This window comes from Mixophyes fleayi, chromosome 2 (genome assembly GCF_038048845.1).
Source record: "Mixophyes fleayi isolate aMixFle1 chromosome 2, aMixFle1.hap1, whole genome shotgun sequence".
Classification (NCBI taxonomy): Eukaryota; Metazoa; Chordata; class Amphibia; order Anura; family Limnodynastidae; genus Mixophyes; species Mixophyes fleayi.
In genome coordinates, this window is record NC_134403.1 from 371,443,854 (window position 1) to 371,465,479 (window position 21,626).

A 21,626-nucleotide genomic window follows, 5' to 3' on the forward strand; every position below is an offset into this window, starting at 1 on the left:
AGGGAAGGAGATGAATAGAAGATTTGCATTTAATAAGCATAGTGGACATTTCGTATACTTAGTCATGCCCACTAGACTTTGTAATCTCTCTCTCTCTCTCTCTCTCTCTCTCCCTCTCCCCCTCTCTTTCTCTCCCTCTCACTCTCTCATTCCCTCTCTCTTTCTACCCCCCTCTCTCTCTCTTCCTCTCTCTCTCCCTCTCCCTCTCTCATTCCCTCTCTCTCTCTCTCTCCCTCTCCCTCTCTCATTCCCTCTCTCTCTCCCCCTCTCTCTCTCTTCCTCTCTCTCTCTCTTCCTCTCTCTCTCCCTCTCTCATTCCCTCTCTCTCTCTCTCTTTTCTTCTCTCTCTCTCTCATTACATTTTTTTTTTTTACAATAAATGAGGGAAAATCAATTCTATGCCAAGTTGGAGTTACATGAGGAAGACGTCAAGATGCTCAGAATGAGACCTCTAGAACCAAGTAGTCACGTTTTTCACCTATAGCTGTTCCTTCCATATAGATCAGAAGATGCTCCCCAGTACACAGAGAAGGGTCAATATGCCCACCAAGGGTCAGAGCAGAAGAAATCCTTACAAGTACAGTGTAGGCACCTGATGGAAACGTAGTTCCTAGTCACCACATCACTGGTTATATAACCGTCATTATTCCAATGGTGATGGAGCTAAATTGGAACATATTAGGGCAGTAGCTAGCTTGTGATAGGTGGTAAGATGATAGGACTAACCCTGGTGGGGTGTGGTACGGCATATCGATGCCGAGAAGAGCGACAAGACTCATCCCGACGTGACTATTCCGAAGGAGTTGGTTCCCGACCTTGTCCGATGACGACTCCTCTTCACCCCGACAGCAGCCAATGACGATGAAGCAAGAAGGCGGCTGCAGCTGATGACGTCATTGAGCATGCCAACGGGATTATCGCTGTTGTTAAGGGGGTGAGGTAAGTATCCACCCATGTACAATGTATAATCCTTTCTAAAATACATTAAATGCAGTTGGAGGGCCCCACATGCGGCCCTTGAAGTATATTTGGTTGCCCATCTTTTGTGTAGAAGAGTATGAAACACAGAGAGCACGAGAGCATAGAGAGTGGATTCTCCCCTCATGCAGCAAGGAAGCTTCTTTTATTGGTGATGGGGTCCGGTGCTTTTTGATTGGCTGCTTTTATTTTGATTGACTGTGGTTGCTCTGATTCTATTGAAGGCAATGTTTACTTTCTCTGTTTGAAGAATGTCAGAATCACACATTTATTTGCCAATGCCAAATTTGAGAAATCCGTACCGATTTCAGTCATAAATCTTTGCTCCTCTCTAATTAGTGATAAGGTTGTGATGGAAAAGTGTCAGAGGAAAGCTTCTCTGATACACAGTGGACTCCTTGTTAGAAATCCCATTGAAGGACACTGCAACCTGCCTCTTAGTCATTTGCATAAAATGTCTGATAACAGAGAGCAGATGCTTGCACTCCACTCCACTGCTTAGAAAGGTTTAAAGCTGCCCTTCAACCTAGTATAATAATTTACTAAGATGCTCCATCCCCTAGTCGGAGCCTGCTCTGTGCAGTCATTTTTCCCTGAGGCTTTTCCATTCCTCACAGTCCCACCCGAAAACTGAAGGGGGAGATGGGATGAGTGTCGGTGGACCAATCACAATCCGAAATCAACCACCACCGCTATCTAAAGTTGGTTAGCTTAATTAGAGGGGGAGGCACCTTAGTCAAATCGCTTGCCAAGGCGGTAGTTCTATCAACTTCTGAGAGTATGCTGGACCAGATGTTACTGTACATAATTAAGGATACTGGAAACCATGTTGGAAAGGTTTGAGCCAGCTGTATATGTTGCTGGACACTACTAACTAAAATACACTGTGATAGATTAGCGTGGAGCTATGACCTACTGAGCTGGATGCTACTGAGCCAGTGGTATATATTCTGTGCTGGACCTGCTGCATATTCTACGCTGGACACCGTGAGGTTAGTTTATTTTAGTAGTTTGTATCCATCTATCTCTTTTAAATTCCAGCAATATCTTTCTCTACCTGTCTTTTTATCTCTCAAGTATCTATTTTACGCATTTTCAGCCTAGGTGCTACAGTGCAGGGAACACAATGTATTTTCTTGAGAAATGTCAAAAACTCACTGAAGCAAAGAGTAAAATCTTTGGATGACACAGTCGGTCCAGCAATTAGGCAGCTGCCCTTCAACCTTTTGTTATGGCTGTGCTGTCATAGAAAGCTATTGATTCACCTGCAAACAACTTCAGCGGAAGCCAATCTGCTCCCAAAATGCCAGCAAAGGCTGCACTAATCTCCAGCCCCTGCACCTCTACCCCCAGGAGGTGATAAAACAAGTCCCTCTGACAATGGTTGCTAGGAGACTATTTGAAAACACCGAGGAGACTGGCGGGGATTGAAGGATTGTTATAGACGACATGTAGGGAGAATGGTTTTCTCTGGACATAACCTGCAATACAGGAGATTATCACCCTACACGTCGGTTATTTGTACAAAATAAGATATTGACTGATCTCACATACTGCACATTTACTAACTCAGCTCCCAAGTTATTATTATTTCTTTGAAAGACCTATCATATCCCTGCCCAATAAAGCTGAAACTAAAGTTCCTTTTTTTGTTTTTTTTTAACACTGTTGCAAGCTCTGATAAGAATGTTGGAATTTATCATTTTTTCAATGTTATTTTTTTTCCTCTAGGCTGCTATTAATGATTTATGACTCTGGTCTACCATAGCAACCACAGTCACATGGCACACCATGGCAACCATAGTCACATGGCACACCCTGGCAATCACAGTGACAATGCACACCAAGGCAAACACAGACGCATTTATGATGTAGTGAGCAGAGAGGCTTTGGAATGCCCCTCTGAGCTCTGTCTGCACTGTGACATCCTCCTTCTCCCTCCTCATCCATCACATGACATACTGAGAGCTTTGAGTCTGTGTCTGTGTAGCAAACTGACTATGTCTGTGTCTGGCAGCCATTTTTGCTTGACAGAGTGCTTTGAAAAGGAAATAATGATTTGTAGGTGGACAGCTAAGAAAAATGCTTAAAAGATATGGGGTAGGTCTCCCGGACTTCCAGGAAAGCTGGTAATTCTCCTGCATCTGCCCACTTGAAGTGGATTTTGAGCCTCTCCGGGAATCACACCATTATGGCCCACTGCACTTGACGCGTTTGCGGCATTACGTCACAGGGGGCAGGACTAAAATGGCATGATTCACAGAGCCCCACCACCTCACGCCCACCTTCCCCTGGAGACGCCCGGAGCCCAACCTAGAAAGGTTGGCAACTATGATCTATATTATAACATATAGACCAGCAATGCAGATTATTTTTTTGTCAACTCCTTTGCCTATTTTAGGAACTTGCACACATTTATACATTATACAGAAACGTGTAAAAAATGGGGTTATGTTTTGTGTGGTGGGATTATTTAGATTAGATCAGGAGTTGGAGTAAATGCACGTAAGGGGATGTTCTGTCTTTCTGGGGTCCACTTTGATATGTGCGAAACAAATAGGCGAATTTTCACAAATTGAAAAAAAACATGAAATTTACCTTAATGTCTCATTAACCATTAATGCACCTTTAAGCCAAATGGTCTCAATGTTTCCTCCCTGTGATGGATAAATCTCTGTTACCTCCAAGTTAAATGCTGAATTTTTTTATCCTATCTGCTCAGACAGATTTTGTTGTTTATTCAAAGTACTTAAAAAAGAACTTTAATAAATAATTCCTGCATTTTATAACCAACCGGGAATACTGTATCACAGTGTATATATTTTTATTGACAAAATTTACTGACCCTGACATATCTTAATGTAATTCTAAAAAGTATCAGAAGTTCACAGCATTAATATCTAAAGGAGAACCGGCTCCTGGGGTGGAGGTGGGGAGAGGAGGAGTAGAAGATCATTAACTTAACCAGATATGGAAACACATGTGCACGGTGGCTCAGTGGTTACCACTTCTGCCTCACAGCACTTGGGTCATGAGTTCAATTCCCGACCATGGCCTTATCTGTGAGGAGTTTGTATGTTCTCCCCATGTTTGCGTGGGTTTCCTCCGGATGCTCCGGTTTCCTCCCACACTCCAAAAACATACTGGTAGGTTAATTGGCTGCTATCAAAATTGACCCTAATCTCTCTCTCTCTCTCTGTCTGTGTGTGTGTTAGGGAATTTAGACTGTAAGCGCCAATGGGGCAGGGACTGATGTAAGTTCTCTGTACAGCGCTGCGGAATCAGGGGCACTATATAAATAAATGGTGATGATGATAATGATGATATTGTTAATTTGCATTATTAGTAAGCTAATAGTTTACTGAATTTAAATTTACTGACAGGGTGCAGTCTTGGAAGAAGGTGTAACAGGGCAGGACCGGAGGAATAGGCTGCCACAAGTTGCATTTTTACAACAAGAACTTGAACGTGCAAATCCAAGCAGATCTCAAGACACATTTCTATTTGAATCTGGGTATAAGTTTTCTCTGCTTAAACAGAACAGACTGCATGCATATGTGCAATATAAAATCCCATCAGAACGCATGCCAAAAAATATCAAATAAATAACCAACCATTAATACTATAATCATTAATAAAAATGCCTTTTAAAAAAAATATTTGTTTTAATTTGTTTCCTTACTCTAAATGCACAAGTCAGGATGGTATTAATGTGTACTGTACATACAATACGTTTATATAGTCAATCTCCCTTGCATACACTTTTCTTTGCTATCTAGTGGCACGCATACGTGTAGTTTATAGTACAAACACTCTGCCGCATCCATCATCACTATCAGTCGGCGCTTACACCTGACCTGTAGCTGGTGCAATGATACGGTGAATAAAAAATTTACTTTCGAGAAACACAGACCATGAGAAGACCCCGTCTTTTTTTATCACGCCCTCGGCCCACCCATACTGTACATTATCTATGTTCATTTTCCCCTTGCCTCCCCTGTTCTGCCTATCAGGACGTTGGCAGCAGTGAGTGTCATGTCTGAGCATACGCAGACATAAGTATGAAGATGAATCAGACCTTCGATGTCAGAGGTAGTTGGGTGGGAAGAAGCAAGAATGGAGCGATCGACGTGCCCGTGAGACTGATCCTTAATCACTTAGTTCCTCTCCATCCACATATTCCAACGTTTGTACTCTATCTTATATCGGAGTGCGCACAGCCACATAAATGTGGGCTTGGCCACTTTGCAATGGAAGTTTGGCCACATCACAGCGGGGGAGTGGTCACACCTCCCAGAGCCATGCCGAGCGGTTCTGTGGCTAGGCCACACCTTAAACACCTACTCTCCTCTAAAAACACACAGGTATTGCCACTCTGGGAAGTTGTGTGCGACTTCTGTCCACCATACTCTGCAAAGGGGGACAAGTAGATGGGTCATACCTCCAAGCATTCCGACAGTCAAGACAGATGAGCTGGCGGGTGGGACAAACTTGTCAGGCGCCGTCCCTACTATTCCTCCGCTGTGCGGGGACGGCTGCCTGATGAGACTCGGCCGGGGGCATCCTGCTGCCTAGCAACAGGCACGCAGTGTCCCCGGCCTTCTTCTTGATGTCAGGCACGTGTGCTCTGACTCTTCCATTTGGCCGTCAGCATGTCTGACCGCCCCTACTGTTCCTCCTATCCCCGGCTTCCATTAGGGTGCCAGAGTAACAGGTTCCTGTCTCCAGCATTATTCCTATTCTATGTCTGCTATTTGGATCTGACCCAGCGCTCCTGACTACTACTCTGTTTTGTGCTTCTCTGTTGTGACCCAGCTTGTCGACCAATCTCCTGCATTCTGCCTCATTCTGTTCCTGCGACCTTGGCCTGTCTGACTCCCCGTTTGGATCTCCCTTTGGTACCGTACATTCCCGATTGGCTTCTTGGTAGAATGAAAAAGAAGAGCAGTACTACTTCCAACGAAGGCGCACTAAAGACGTAAATATTTAGTCCAATACTGGAAAATTATTCCACATCATTAAGGGGATTTTTGAGGATGGATAATACATGAACATGACTCATAGAACCAAAAATTTTATTGATATGCATTAAAAATGGATTTAATAATTAAAAAGCGAAATATTAAAATGTCGGTGTAGTGGTGGTGGAATCACCTATATTTATGTATCTCCCTATCCACGATAATCACAGTGAGAATCCATAATTAACCATCAAACATGATCAAAAACTGCACAGGTCATCTGGATGAATAAATCTTTATATATATTACACATTATGTGTTAGTAACACAGATATCTAATGATGTATATAATTAATACAGATGAAGTTCCTGAATGTAAGTTCTGTTTCTATGTCCTTAAATGATGGTAAGTATCTGTTCAATATTGTGACGATCAACGGAGTATTCGTGATACCAGTTTATTTCTGAAATCAGCTTATTTGTTATTATTATCATTCCTTATTTGTAAGAAATTATACGAAGATCGTGAAGATGGTAAATATGTTCGCTTATAATGATGTTTCTCATAATGAGCAGAGAGAAATGTATGCGTGACCGCGCATACACATGTCCGGGGACACGATCCAGGTAAGTATATCAGTTTCACAGATCCCCAATGAACAGAAGACAAAAAGGAATATATCTATATCTGTATATTTTCAGGTGTGATCTCGGTTTAGTAATTATCAGTCCCACACATACTAAATATTCCTTCGGAATATTTTCTTCTTTTTTTCTAAGTAAGTTTTTTTCTTTTTAATAAATATGTAAGCGATAATGCACTATTAGTGGCATTTCTTTTTTCCTATACATGAAGCGAGCTGATCTTAAAGGGATATTGCACGTGTTTGGCTTTAAGAAGATGACACATCTTTGATATACAACACGATGTTACAATCAATATTCTGTGCGTGCATTCATAATGGGGGTGTTGAGCTGCTCACGTGGTGGTATTGATTACTATTATTAATTCCCTAATAGAAGAAGATTACTTTGGGAGCATATCTATGTGAATTATTATTATTTACAGTATTACACTATGTTGGGGTTTTTTCCGTTTTATTTTTTATATCTATATCACGTGGGAGAAAGACTTAAGAAAAATTGATGTCACTGACATTTTGTTGAACTTTTTGATCAATTCGAAATTGGGCTACACGAATTACATGTACATTTTGGAGATTGTAGATTTGAAGTTTTGCTGCTCTTTGTAATTTCAATACTTTTCAGAGAGATTGATTTTAGTTCACATTTATTACACTTTTTTTAGTGTATATTCTTTTTGAGTATAAGATTGTTGATCGGCAGCGCCATGTCTGTTGTCGAACTCTATGAATATTGTTTGATTTTCAACTTTATGGATCAGAAGCAGAAAACAGAGGGCAGCTTCTGATTGCCAGCGCTAATACACTAATATCTTTTATTTTTTTATTTACAGTGGGTGCAGTTGGTGCACCCGCCACTTTCCTGTAGGAGAGGGGGTGGGATGAAAATGCAGGACTTCATCCCAAGGCCTACGCTCTTCTCCTCATAAAGCAGGGTTCATAAGAAGTCCCAGCTCAAAGCAAAGACTAATTTTGGCTATGGTGCCCTGCGAAGCACCCTCCCCCCTACTGCCAATGTCCCCTCACTCTAATGATTCATTTCAAATGAGGATTAACCAAGCAGTGGTTTGTGAGAAAACAGAAAAATTGCAATTAATGAAGGGGTGGCCCTAACGAGGTTGTAGGATGGACCTTGTTGTAACACTTTTACTGTTTGCACCACACGCTTTTTTCAGAACATATATGCAGATGTAAATTGCTTTTATGGGGTGTATTCAACGACTGAGCAGTGGGCGTAGACCTGGAGACCGCTGGGCGAACAAGTAGGCCACTTGCGCACATAGGGGTCTATTTACCAAGCATTTTTCCTGTGGTTTACCGTGAAATCACTATGTACTATTGAAGCATCTCAGATATCTGCTGCTTTGCATTTCCTATCGTTTTTCTGAGCACTCCCCATAACAGTGAATGGGAAGTGCTCAGAACCGCTATGTATTAAAGGCTAACTAGAGAAAATTTTCTCTTTTTTTACATGTTAATGTACTCCATGGTGCCATCTGAAGCTGGCGTACATTAACATATCTGAAAACTTTTGCGCTGTCCAGCTCTGCTCTGAAGAGCAGAGCTGGACAGCGCATGTGTGGAGGGATCATGTGATCCCTTCCTGTCAATCATCCTGCAGTTTGCCGGCAAGGATGTTACTCCGCATGCACCAACTATTCGGTCGGCGCATGCGCACTAACAAAAAAGAAAAAAAAAAAAAAGAGAAGATCATCGCAGCCTTGAAAAATGAGAAAAGACTGCGATGATCAGGTGAGTCACTTCTCAGAGACAGCAGGTTATCGGCACTGCTGTCCCTGAGAAGTTTTTTTAATACATAGCCGTTACTTTTCAATCCTTATCAAGGAGATAAGGATTGAAAAGTATCAAGTCAAAAAAACGAAGGGTCATAAATAGACCCCATAAAGTCCAGTTTTCGTGGTCAGTAAATCAGCTTCATACATATTTCCCTCCATCGCTTAGCCAGAACTAGGTAAAACATTAGCAGATTCAGCGAGTCACCAGGGACATATAAATTACCCTGCAAGTCAGAAATCAATAGAGCCTTGCGATGTACATTGGCATCCAAAAGACATTTTGTACAATAAATGTACCATAAACCACAGTTCTTTTTATATAAAGCCATATTGGTTTCCTATGGTGTGTCTGCCCTCATGTCGTTAAAGTGCTTTATTATTTCATCTTTAAGTTATTATTAATGACCTCGGCTACTGAAGAATATGACATATTGAAGCTGAGTCTGAAGGAAACTTTACTGTCTCCTTTCATCTCTTGTGCAGAGTAAATTCTGCCTTAACGGAACTCTGTGTGTTGTAGAATCCCCCGGAGACGTCATTCATAACCGGCTTGTTGTTCTGAGGGCATTCAATTGTCAGAGTGCCGGATTACAGGGCGTCTTCAAAGAGAGGATCTCTGCAACGGTAGTGTCGGCTGGGGATAAGAGATTTTGATGTATATGAGTTTGTAAAGATTTTGTAGGGCTTTAAAAATGACAGATCATACGTTCTTTCCAATGTGACCTTTTTCATGCTGTACACAATTGTTTCCATGTTTTCTAATTACAATTATTGCAACCTGTGGTGAATACAATTGACGTGGCCTGATTAAGGGTTCAGTCCACCCAAGGCTAATATTCTCGTAGGGCTTCCTCACCTTGTACGCCAGCCTAATACCTGGTAGTAGAAAACAGGCTTGCCAATAATTTAAAATTTGAATTCCTTCAGTCCCCTTCCACCAATGATTATGTTCCTGTGTTTTCAAAGCTCAGCTCCACTTGGCTTTTTAAAAGGGTCACAGCAACCTCTGTTACTAATTTCATTTTCAATACAATCAGAACTGTATAGCAGAACAGAGGCCTGAATGAGGGCGCTTGGGGTGAAGATTTGAAGGGGGAGGGGCTGTCATGCTTGTGCCTGTTGACATCTTGGTCTCTCCTACTCGCTTATTCTCAAGCGCCCACCCAAAGATGACTCATTGTCTTCAGCCTTTACCATGGGAAAATGTCAAGGTCACAATCTTACTATATTGATCTTTCATGTTTTCTTTTACTTTGGGGAACTATTCTCTTATATTTTAAAATTAATTTCAGTTTATACCTCTCCCTGTCACAAATGTGCGCCTTAAAATTTTTTGCACCCCTCCAAATGCCTCGTGCCCTACTCTGCAGCCTAATCAGGCCTTGGCAATGGCTAATGTTTAAGATGTGTCAATGAATAAAATCATCCCCAGTTATTACAGATGGAGACCATTGTCTGACATGTGAAATGGGTCGTGTTTGTTGAATTTTATAAACAGTTTCTGATTGAGGATTTATGGCCCAGCGGGAAAATCCAGCTATCAGGATCCACTTCCTATGCTTCTGTAGCCACAAATGTATCCAACTAAGGAGGTAAGACGGTAGATTTACTGTATACTAGAGATGAACAAAATCTTCCTAGCTGTTCCATGTCATTCATGTCACTTCCCAACTTTGCCAGTCTCACCAGCAGAATTAGTCCTTAAATGATCTCACCCGCCACACTGCACAGCAGAATGAGTCGATTGTTATCGGCCCAGCTCAATTCATAGACTACAAATCCTGCAAATTGCAACTCACAAATATAATTGCAATACAAATTACAAATACAGAATTGAATGGTAAAGCAGAAGTGAAACTTGAAAATTGTATCACCAGAATTTTGGACCTCTGCCAAACAGCTTGTTCCTCCATGAATCTCCATTTTTCGTGAAATTTTGCCACAAAGTCAGTCACCTATACTGCAGAATAATGACAGCTTATGCAGGGCATAGATCCTTTTTCCAACTGCTTAATTAGAAACAGTTTACAGTAGTCAGTCAGGAGGAAAATCACTTAAATGCAGCTTCTCCTACTCACCCCAAAATAAAACAAGGTAAATCAGACACCCTGCTAGAAATTATGTTTTCGCTTCAGAGCGCACTAAGGAATTTAGGTGGATGAGTAACTATTGTCAAAAGAGGTAGCGGTTGGACAAAGCGCATGTTAGACCCAGATGGCAGCTCTTCTCTCTTGGTTGGACTAAACTTTGCAATCAGATCCAATCATTTATAAGGGACTTTGTTCTTTAATTGTAAGTTAGGTTTACATTGTATATCGGTAAGAACTTGAAACACAGTCAGACAGGCAGAAGGACTGCTAAATAAGAACTGTAGAATTGATTCTACCCAGGAGGTATTTATGGACAGAAGGCTCCAGATATGTGGCTATAGATGGGTGCCCACTATCAATTTATGGTACACTGAGGCCTTTGAAATCTGTCCTTAGGATGATTTCATCAGTGATATGTAACAGCTAGACCCCCTCACATTCTTGGCTAATAAGGGGACAGCTCAAAAGCAGTCATGTTTGGTATGTAAATTAAGGGAAACTTATGACCTGTGGAATGGAGGTAAAATCATCTTTGTAAGACATTCTGGGGAGAAGTTAGGCCAAAATCCAAAAAAGAAAAATATGTATATCAGCCGCTAAAAAGTAAATAAGTAATTAATAATGATAAAAAATCAATTATTTCTTAATATAAATAAAGTTAATGTAACAATGCAAACCACTAAATGCAGCTTTACTCAAGACAAGTGTCAATCTCTATTGAAAATAAAGGAAAAGGTTCCTTACAGCGCCTCACATATGATTGCAGCTCAAAACTCTTTAAACTATACACTTGTTGAAAACATATGTATAAAAACATTAAGAACATATAAAGATTAGAGCGCTATCAATCTTCCATTTATCAATTACAAATATATAAATAAATAATACCTATATCTGATCTCTTGACCATGTATTCCCCATAGGATTCTAATGGTGTGATCCAAACATGAAAAACCAAATAATTCGAACACAATAGTGTAACATTGTATGAATATACATATATAACAAACATCCAAAATATACAGCGTGTGATTCTTTTTATTCTTTCGCAGTGTAACTTCCTGTCACGGTTCTGCAGATAGGATTCTTGATATGCCCAGTTTAGCACTACTCCTAGCAAGGGGCGGGGTCTAAAGAACGGATAATGTTCACCAGGAACCGCTGCAAGGTGGTTTGGTCTTAGCTGCGTCCGCCCGCAGGTCGTGGCCCCTACTAGGAGTATCGGGCGAGATCTCTTAGGGGAGTGAGCAGGATGAAACTAGCAGGCAGCAGGTAACGGCAGGAGAGAAAGAACACAAGCTTTGAGACAACTGAGAGACTAGGAGTGGTGGAGCGTGAGCTCTGTAGACGAGCAGTCTAGTGGAGTGGTGAAGCTTAAGCTCTGTAGACAAGCAGCACAGCGGAGGGGTGGAGTGTAAGCTCTGTAGACAAGTAGTACAGCGGAGTGGTGGAGCGTAAGCTCTGTAGACAAGCAGTACAGCGGAGGAGTGGAGCATAAGCTCTGTAGACAAACAGTACAGTGGAGTGGTGAAGCATAAGCTCTATAGGCAAGCAGTACAGCGGAGTGGTGGAGCGCAAGCTCTGTAGACAAGCAGTACAGCAGAGGGGTTAAGCGTAAGCTCTGTAGAAAAGCAGTACAGCGGAGGGGTGGAGCGTAAGCTCTATAGACAAGCAGTACAGCAGAGGGGTGGAGCGTAAGCTCTGTAGACAAGCAGTACAGCAGAGTGCTGGAAAGTAGGCTCTGTAGACAAGCAGTACAACGGAGGGGTGGAGCATAAGCTCTGTAGACAAGCAGTACAGCGGAGTGGTGAAGCGTAAGCTCTATAGACAAGCAGTACAGTGGAGGGGTGGAGCGTAAGCTCTGTAGACAAGCAGTACAGCGGAGGGGTGGAGCGTAAGCTCTGTAGACAAGCAGTAAGCGGAGTGGTGGAGCATATGCTCTGTAGACAAGCAGTACAGTGGCGTGGTGGAGCGTAAGCTCTGTAGTCAAAAAGTATAGCAGATGGAGCGTAAGCTCTTGTAGCCCACGGTATAGCGGAATGAGATGGAGTGTAAACTCTTGTAGACAATGTTACAGCGAGATGAGATGGAGCGTAAGCTCTTGTAGCCCGTGGTATAGTGGAATGAAAGGGAGCGTAAGCTCTTGTAGCCAGCAATATAGCAGGATGAGATGGAGTGTAAGCTCTTATAGTCCACGGTATAGCGGGATGAGATGGAGCGTAAGCTCTTATAGTCCACGGTATAGCGGGATGAGATGGAGAGTAAGCTCTTGTAGCCAGTGATATAGCGGGATGAGATGGAGCATAAGCTCTTGTAGCCCGCAGTATAGCGGGATGAGATGGAGCATAAGCTCTTGTAGCCCACGGTATAGCGGGATGAGATGGAGCGTAAGCTCTTGTAGACAGCGGTACAACGGAGTGGTGGAACGAGAGCTCTGATGACCAATGGAGCGCACAGGAAGCAATGGAGCCACGTCTGATACCTAGGCAGGTAACACGATCAACAGGCATTGAGCTGTAGGGGGAAGTACCTTTAAAAGTTTGGAGTCAGGATTGATTGTCCAATAAGAAACATGCAGAGGGCATAGAAAATGGAGCCTGTGCATGCGCAGAACCAAAAACAGGACGCCAACGGCCGGAGTTTGGAGGTCAGCGGGAGGCAGGTAAGTGTGTCGGACCACGGTTGTAGAAACCAAAGGTCCGCCATGTGACACTTCTCCTTTGTGAGGAAACCTACAACACCAAAACTTGTGAATCACTCATCATAAAGTGTAAATCTGTGAACCGCATCCCGTAGTGATTATCCCCTCTAGGTGGCGCACTTACTTGAAACAGTTTTGACTTGTCACATATCTCAAGCCTCAATGGCTCCTCAATAGTGTATGTAGGGACGTTTTGACAAAATCATGAAGAAAATAGTCCCATATGGATCGCTGCCATGCAAATTTAAAAAGAAATATGTAGTGCAATATGTTTTTGGAAAATAAATAAACAAATATATAAAAATGTATTATCTTACACTAGAACAGATAAAAATCCAAACAGGCAAATATAATGTGCAGGTATTCCTACCAGAAGGATGCAGATAGCAAGTATATCAAGTAGATGTCATATGAATCCTGGGATAGATGATTGCTGACAACGCTTGTCCATCCAAGCAGTAGCTCCTGCCTTACGTAGCCAGTAAAGTGACGCATTTTGGGCCAAACAATGGAGTTTTTTTCTAGGTAAATGCTCAGTCTCTTCTGAAAAGAAATCACAGAAGAACCAGACAACGCAGAAAGGGGGCTGCAGAGTGTATAGCATATGGATATGAGTATGTATAGGTAAAGTACCTGGTAAGGGTCATAAACATCAAATAAGAAAACTGATATGGTTAAAAATGAATCACTTTATTAACCATTATCCCAATAAAATAATAAGAAAAAAATGGCAATTATTTAAAGACAAAAATAAAACAGGACTAAGTATAACAATAATAAAATAAGCAGTAGTTGCTAGTCATAGCATAGTAATATGCAGATGAAGAAATGGATGTTACCACTAGAGATACTGATGAATGCTTGAATTAGTAAGAGACACACAGTGATATATTTACTATAAGCAACAAAATCTGTCTCATACACCAATATGAACTGTGGGATTTAGCCAATAGCAGGACAATAGTTGGAACTCCAAGATCTCGAAAAGGTCCTTACTAGAAGACGCACCTCTCCAATGGTGTAGTGTACTCCAAAATTCCAGTTAGTATCTAATGAAGAAGTTCAACCATATATAGGGTGAACATGGATTTTAGTAACCAAATGAAAGATGTAATGATAGTCAGTGAGCCTAAGGCTAGAATCCCAAAGAATCTCCAGGCCAACTGGGAGTGAGCACATTGCGGCACTTACACTCTCCATGATCCTCTGTCCATGCAGGCTCCTAAATCCAAAGATGACTTCCGCTACCAGCGGTTCGCACCAAAACTCTGTCTGGACAGCAGCAGATGGTTAATTAGAATAGATCCATGTAAAGTGCTGTGTTCTCATTCTCAATAATATGGTCCTTATTGAAGTATGCCAATCTTAAGGTGATGCGTTAAGGTAACGCGTTTCGCCTACTTAGTGTATACTTTTTCAAAGCCATATATCCATATACCGAGTGGCCATCTTTATATAGGACATCGAAAGTGTCTCCTTAGTTAGCTACAACTGCAACCTTATTGTCACCGGGAAATTACATTTAGAGCAAAGCTACTGAGGATGTGTAGTGCACTTTGTAACCACTAGGAGGTGTCACTTTATTCCTGCTTCTCCCAGCAGGCAAGAATCTGATCATTTTTAAGTTGTATCATTTCTGTTGCTTTATTCCTTTTTATTCTACCAGAAACAATTGTATTATATCTTTGTATGTATTGTTGTTAATTGTCTTCATCTTAAGCATTGTGGATTTATATTCCATATTAAATTGCACTTAATAAGTTCAGGTCTTTGTGTTCTTACGAATTCATGTCAGACTTAGCTTGGTTGTCAAACTCCACGTAGTTGAAACAGGGGAGATCATTTGGTTTATGATAACTGTGATGAAAGTAATTTGTGATAGAGTAGTTTAAAGAGAGAACCGAAGGTTTCCTGGGTAAGAGTGTCAGCTCTTCCTAAAAAAACTTGGTGGTGACATATTTGGTAACGCAAAGTTAGTGTGTGGCATAGACAGGGGAAGTTTAAATCAGTTTTAAACAGATCAGGTGGTTGTTTTTGGTTGACATTTTGTCACACACGCATCACAAAGGCTCAGGTGAGTGCTAGTTCGTGCCAACACTCATAAAAGGAATTCCTTAAAACATGTCCTAAATTATGAAAGGTTTATTATAGAGTGTAAAATGTGCAAAACCAGCAATGCTTATGCTACTTGTGCCTAAAATTTCACAAATACACACATTTTAACAAGGTATCTCATGGGTTTCTATCCAAGATGGTGACTGTGGGGAGAGGGGGCGCCGATGTCTGCACCTTATGCTGATGACACTTCTTGCAAAGGCAAAAAGATCTAACATTTCAAGAAGGCGGATTTAGGGGGTCTTCCCCTGTTTTGTTAGGGGGGGCACACAACATTGTTCTACCCGTGACACTACGTTTCTCTCCCAGTGTCATCAGAGATGATGGACTCAGCCATCAGCTAACACTTTCGATGGGGTACATCTCGTGCTCTCCAGTTCCACTTTACATAGGAAAGCATATTGTAGGTACATTCTACCAATGTGATAAACTCAGTCAAGCACATGAAAGTGACACAGGTAAGGAAGATATCCGATGTCACATAACTCTCATGATTTATTTCAGACATAACCAAGGCTAAACCAAGTAGTATTTTAGGAAAAAAAAAGAATGAAAAACTGAAATTAATATTATTATTATTATTATTATTCATTTTTATTTATAGGGCGCCACTAGGTGTCCGTAGCACCATACAGGGACAAACAAAATTACAATACCAGGAGAGAGAGCACAGTACAGTAAACAATAAGCACAGTAGCTCCGTGAGCTCAAAGCACAGCTAGGGGCGGGGGAGGGGAGAGTGGAAGGTCCACATATGATGGAGCCCAAGAGGGAGGACACGGATGACAGGGAGACCCCCAGAGGGGAGAGGAGGGAGCGAGAGGGGACGGGGAAGAGGGTCCTCGAGCAGGAGTGCAAGGTAGCTGGAGAGCAGAGTTAACAGTGGTGAAGACAGGAGGAGAGGTGACCCTGCTCAAAGGAGCGTACAATCTAAGGGGTGGGGTAGACAGACAGAGAGACACGGGGGAGAGAGGCAGAGAAGGAGGAACGGAGGATAGGGGAAGGGGAATGAAGGGGAAGAGGCAGAAAAAAAGGTAGGAAATTAAGTGGGAGACTGGAAGGCTTTAAGAAAAAAGTGGGTTTTTAAAGCCCGTTTGAAACTGGACAGATTAGGGGAAGTTCTGATGGAGGGAGGGAGCTTATTCCAGTGTAGGGGGGGCATTGTGGGCGAAGTCTTGGATACGTGCATGGGAGGAGGTGATCAGGGGGGAAGAGAGGCGATGGTCATTGGCAGATCAGAGAGGGCGGGATGGAGCATGAATAGAGAGGAGGGTGGAGATGTAGGGTGCAGTGGAGTTGGCAAGGGCCTTGTATGTAAGACTGAGGAGCTTGAAGAGGATTCTGTAGGGGAAGGGGAGCCAGTGAAGGGATTGGTAGAGGGGGGAGACAGACGAGGAGAGGCGAGAGAGGAAGATAAGCCTAGCGGCTGCGTTAAGAACAGATCGAAGGGGAGCAAGATGAGATTGGGGGAGGCCAGTGAGGAGGAGGTTACAGTAGTCCAAGCGGGAGATTGAAGAACGAAGGACCCTACAACAGTAGGATAGACTTCTTAGCGACGTTCCCGCTCTTCCCACCATTTATAGTTGGACTCATAAACCCTTAAATTAAGCACAAATTGATTAACTGGAGGAAAACTTAAGCTGATGCCTACAAAGCATCCCCAGCTCAGGCCGTCCTGCTAAACTCTACTTACAAAACATACTGTCAGATTAGCTCTTGCAGGGCATCCAAATGCAGGTTCTACCACAATTTGGGCACTTATACGCCTTTGGGCCAATTACCCGCGCTGCGTTAGCTTTAATGACAGGTCTGAAAAATGAAGCTCTGTCATTGGGTTGCTGAAGAGTCACCAACAGGTCATGATTTCAGGATTTCCTTAATGATGCAGAGCTTAGCTAATCTATTTGACAGTCAAAAATTGTCCTACTGGACTAAATGGAATCCTCATAATGATCACTCTTCAGGGGCAAAATGAGAACCTCCCTTGGGATATACTTGTCTCTGATCTATCATACAGAAAATAAGATGATTTGCCAGTAGGGATCACGTAGAGCATTGGATCATCAGTAACTCTCCCAGTCACGTGAATAGTCCTTACCAACGCTCTGTATAATGCACACTGTCTCTCTATATCTCAAAGAGGGATAATACTATAGAAACATAATGTATTGTGATAACAGACTTGTTCTCTGTTTATTGATGTCAGCCGTCCAGTGATTGAGCCATCCCAGCATAGCATCTGTTTCCCTTGACAGTTCTTACAATTAGTGAGCTGGGACATGTGAATGCTGTATGATAATTGCCAATAATTTAAAAAAGGTCTACGCAAGTAATCAAAGGAGGTCAATCTTCAGATACAGAAATACCATCACAGCCAGCAATGTAAACAGCCTCCCAGGGGTGGTCTTATAATGAGGCAAACGCAGGCAGTTGTCGCAGGCAGCAACAACGAGGGAAGGTATATAATATAACAGAAGATACAATGTCAAAATAACATTTCCTTTCTTTCATTATTTAAATCGGCTTCTCCCAAGATGATAGATCTAGTAAAATAAATTGACAATATATTGCATTAAAATATACATGAAAAGAATAAATAAAAAATAGATAAATAAATAATAAAATATCAAATTGATTGTAAGCTCTTGAGGACACAGATCATTTTCCTATTGTATTTTTGTATCTTTCATTTTCTGATCCTCCCTATGTGTTTATCATTTGCTGTAAGGTGCTGTGTACACTTTATATATAAGCAAACCTATACATTCACAAATGTTGTGTAAGAAACGAGTATGGAGCCAGTTTAGTTGCTAATTAGGCAACAGAGGGATTTTAAACAACATGGACAATACTTAAAGTGAAACATAGTTGTAGCTTTTTTCAATAATTTTCAATTCATTTTGCCCTATTAAAGTTGATATTTAATTATATTAGTGGGGCAGCACGGTGGCTAAGTGGTTAGCACTTCTGCCTTACAGCACTGGGGTCATGGGTTCGATTTCCTACTCCGGGTGCTCTGGTTTCCTCCCACACTCCAAAAACAGACTGGTAGGTTAATTGGCTGCTATCAAATTGACCCTAGTCTGTGTGTGTCTCTATCTATGTGTGTGTGTCAGGGCCGAATTAAGGGAATGGAGGCCCCTGGGCCAAGGGGGCCTCCATTCCCCCATGAGGGCCCCCCCCCGTGATCTGAGCTGCCCCCCCCGTGATCCGAACTACCCCCAAGGCACTTACCTCCTTTCCCGGTGCGCTGTATGCTCTTTACTGAGGAGATCTCGTGAGAGTGAGACTCACGAGATCTCCTCAGTAAGAAGACTACAGCGCAACGGGGATGTACTGCAGTGAAAGTGCCCCCGACCGATCAATACTGCTGCTGAGCACTCTCAAGGGCCCCCTGGATGGCCGAGGCCCCTGGGCTGTAGCCCAGTTAGCCCTAGGGTTAATCCGGCCCTGGTGTGTATGTGTGTGTGTTAGGAAATTTAGACTGTAAGCTCCAATGGGGCAGGGACTGATGTGAGTGAGTTCTCTGTACATCACTGCGGAATTAGTGGCGCTATATATAAAAAAATGGTAATAATAATAATAATAATAATTAGTCTGAACTAGCAGTCTGGAAGAATGAGATACACCCATGTTTTAGGAAACGTTTATTGACTAATTAAATAAAAATAGGCCCTGCTTATAAGTAAGGTAAAATTGCTCTTAAAATCAATCAGAAAGTATTATCTTCAACACAGAGGTGTGACCCTGCAGAAGATGTAACAGTTAGTTCACAACTGTATTAGGTCCAGTGGTCAGGTCATGTTGGGGGTGTAGTATCCTATGTCTGTATTGAGAAAGAAGGAAAGAAAGAAAGAAAGAAAGAAAGAAAGAAAGAAAGAAAGAAAGTTACAAAACAGATGTATCATAAAAATTTAAATATTTGCATGACTATTAAAGGGTTAAAACCCTCTGGTCTAAAGGTGTTAATGAGAGACTAGTTATTTAAGCCTGAGGTTATAAAAGAGGAAAAAAAAAATTGATGTGAAAGAAGAATTCAGATCACTTAAAAAATAAAGGTTTGGACAATTTGTAGTCTTCTAATCATCAAAGTGTCTGACATTTCTGCACAGGCTCGGGAGCAGCAGCAGCACAGTGTATATGCTGCTCTCACACGGCTGAGGCGGCATTTCCTGAGCTCCTGCATTCAGTCATCTGTTATCTGAGCCAGACCTCCGGGGAAAATCGCTGATTAAATTCACCAGGAAAGACCCATATACTCAATTTATCTCACATCCACTCTTATGAAAATGAGATCAGCGGGTTACACACAAGAGCCGGCTCTGTGACTTCAGACGATATCTCCTAATTAAAAATGCCCCTCGTAGCTCCATCCATTAGTGGCTAAATAGAAATGGATTGATGAGCTCAGCCTCCGAGCCTTTGTTCTCCCGGGTGATGACATCATCAGATAGTCACTAATTATTTTATATATGGCACTGGTGGGCAGAGGAGGAACTCAACTGTGACCTGACTGTTAATGGAGCCAAGGCAGCCTAATATATTGGTCACCTTGTATCCCTATTATTCTTATTTGATACACAAGCTCTAAAATATGTTGTTGGCCCGATGAAGTCTTAGGCATAGTGGGATATTTATGAAAGTAGATAACACCTGTTCTAAATAGTGGAGTTATGTGAGAACAATAGTGGAATAATACAATTGAGGAAATGCAAAATGATTTCCTAAACTGATACTGAGGATACATGCACATTGTAATCTGCAAAAATGGAAGCGCAAGGGCAATATTTTGGCTTAGTGGTTAGCACTTCTGCCTTACAGTGCTGGAGTCATGCGTTCAATTCCCGACCATGGCCTTATCTGTGAGGAGTTTGTATGTTCTCCCTGTGTTTGCGTGAGTTTCCTCTGGGTGCTCCGGTTTCCTCCCACACTCCAAAAACATACTGGTAGGTTAATTGTCTGCTAACAAATTTACCCTAGTCTGTCTTTCTGTCTTCTGTGTGTGTGTATGTAAGCATTAGGGAATTTAGATTGTAAGCTCCAATGGGGCAGGGACTGATGTGAGCGAGTTCTCTGTACAGCGCTGCGGAACTAGTGGCGCTATATAAATAAATGGTGATGATGATGATGATATTGTTGTGTATTCAGGGTAGTGTATTGTATAAATACTCCATGTTCCCTCTAGATGTTTCTCTAGATCCCCGTAGAGATATTTCTGAAGAGAAGTATCTGTGCACACCAGCCACCAGCTTCCGGTACCAACACTGAGTGACAGATACACTCTGAAGTAATCCATGTATTTATTTGCATAATAATTATACCGTAGCTGCTTCACATTTTTGCAATGAACACAAAAGCAATGTGATATTTAACACCTAAGGACTGAACCACCGTTCAAGTATTTGACATTTCATCTTAAAGCTATAGGGGCAAACACAGGATTTGTAGAGGGGAGGTTCCAAATGCTTGAAAAGGGAGGGGGGGGGTTATTTAACAAGTAACACAATGGTACTTGACTAATACCTGTTTTATTAGCTCCATCTCAGGATGTTATAACCAAGACTAAGATAGCAATTGATATACACCATTCACTTTGATAAATGAAAAAGTAGCAACACTTGAATCAACACTTATTATGTATCAATGATGTAACAGCTGCAGACCGCAAATCAGCATAGGAGGTGATAATTCACACACAGAGGGGTTTCTGGGTAACTGGAAACCCCCCTAAGTGTGTGCTTAAACTATTTAATTTCGAGGCAGAACTTGTAATGTAATCAGCCATAAAAGGCTCGTAGTGATCATTATAGCTACATGAATACATCCCTTATGGAGCAATAGTTATATCCCAATATATTATGTTTCAACAAGATCTTGAATTATCTACATATGTTGGTGGCTGTTACTTGTAGTCAGTATTTTGCTGTCAGATGTTCAGAATCGTTCCCTACTGAAACTGGCACATTTTTGGGTTCCTATAATGTATTATTCCAATGCTGCTGGCACAAGTGCAGTAGAGACGGGCGGCTGATTCTGAGATTGGCTGAACAAATTTATGCCCCATAGAGAATAAGGCCAATCACAGAAGCCATTCAGCAAGGATCAACTTATGTCACATCAGAGGCAGAACTAGCGATCTGTGGGCTCAGGGGCAGGGAAGTGGGGAAGAGGGAACCTGGGCCCACAGCTCGCTAGTTGTTCGTGTAACGGGCCCCATAATTTACATTGGCCCAGGTGCACAGCAACTGCTGCACCAAAGGTAGTCCTGTCACTGTGTCACATGTCTATAAACTTATAATAGGAGCTTACAGCTGTTCTGACGCTCATTCTTCCTGGACTGT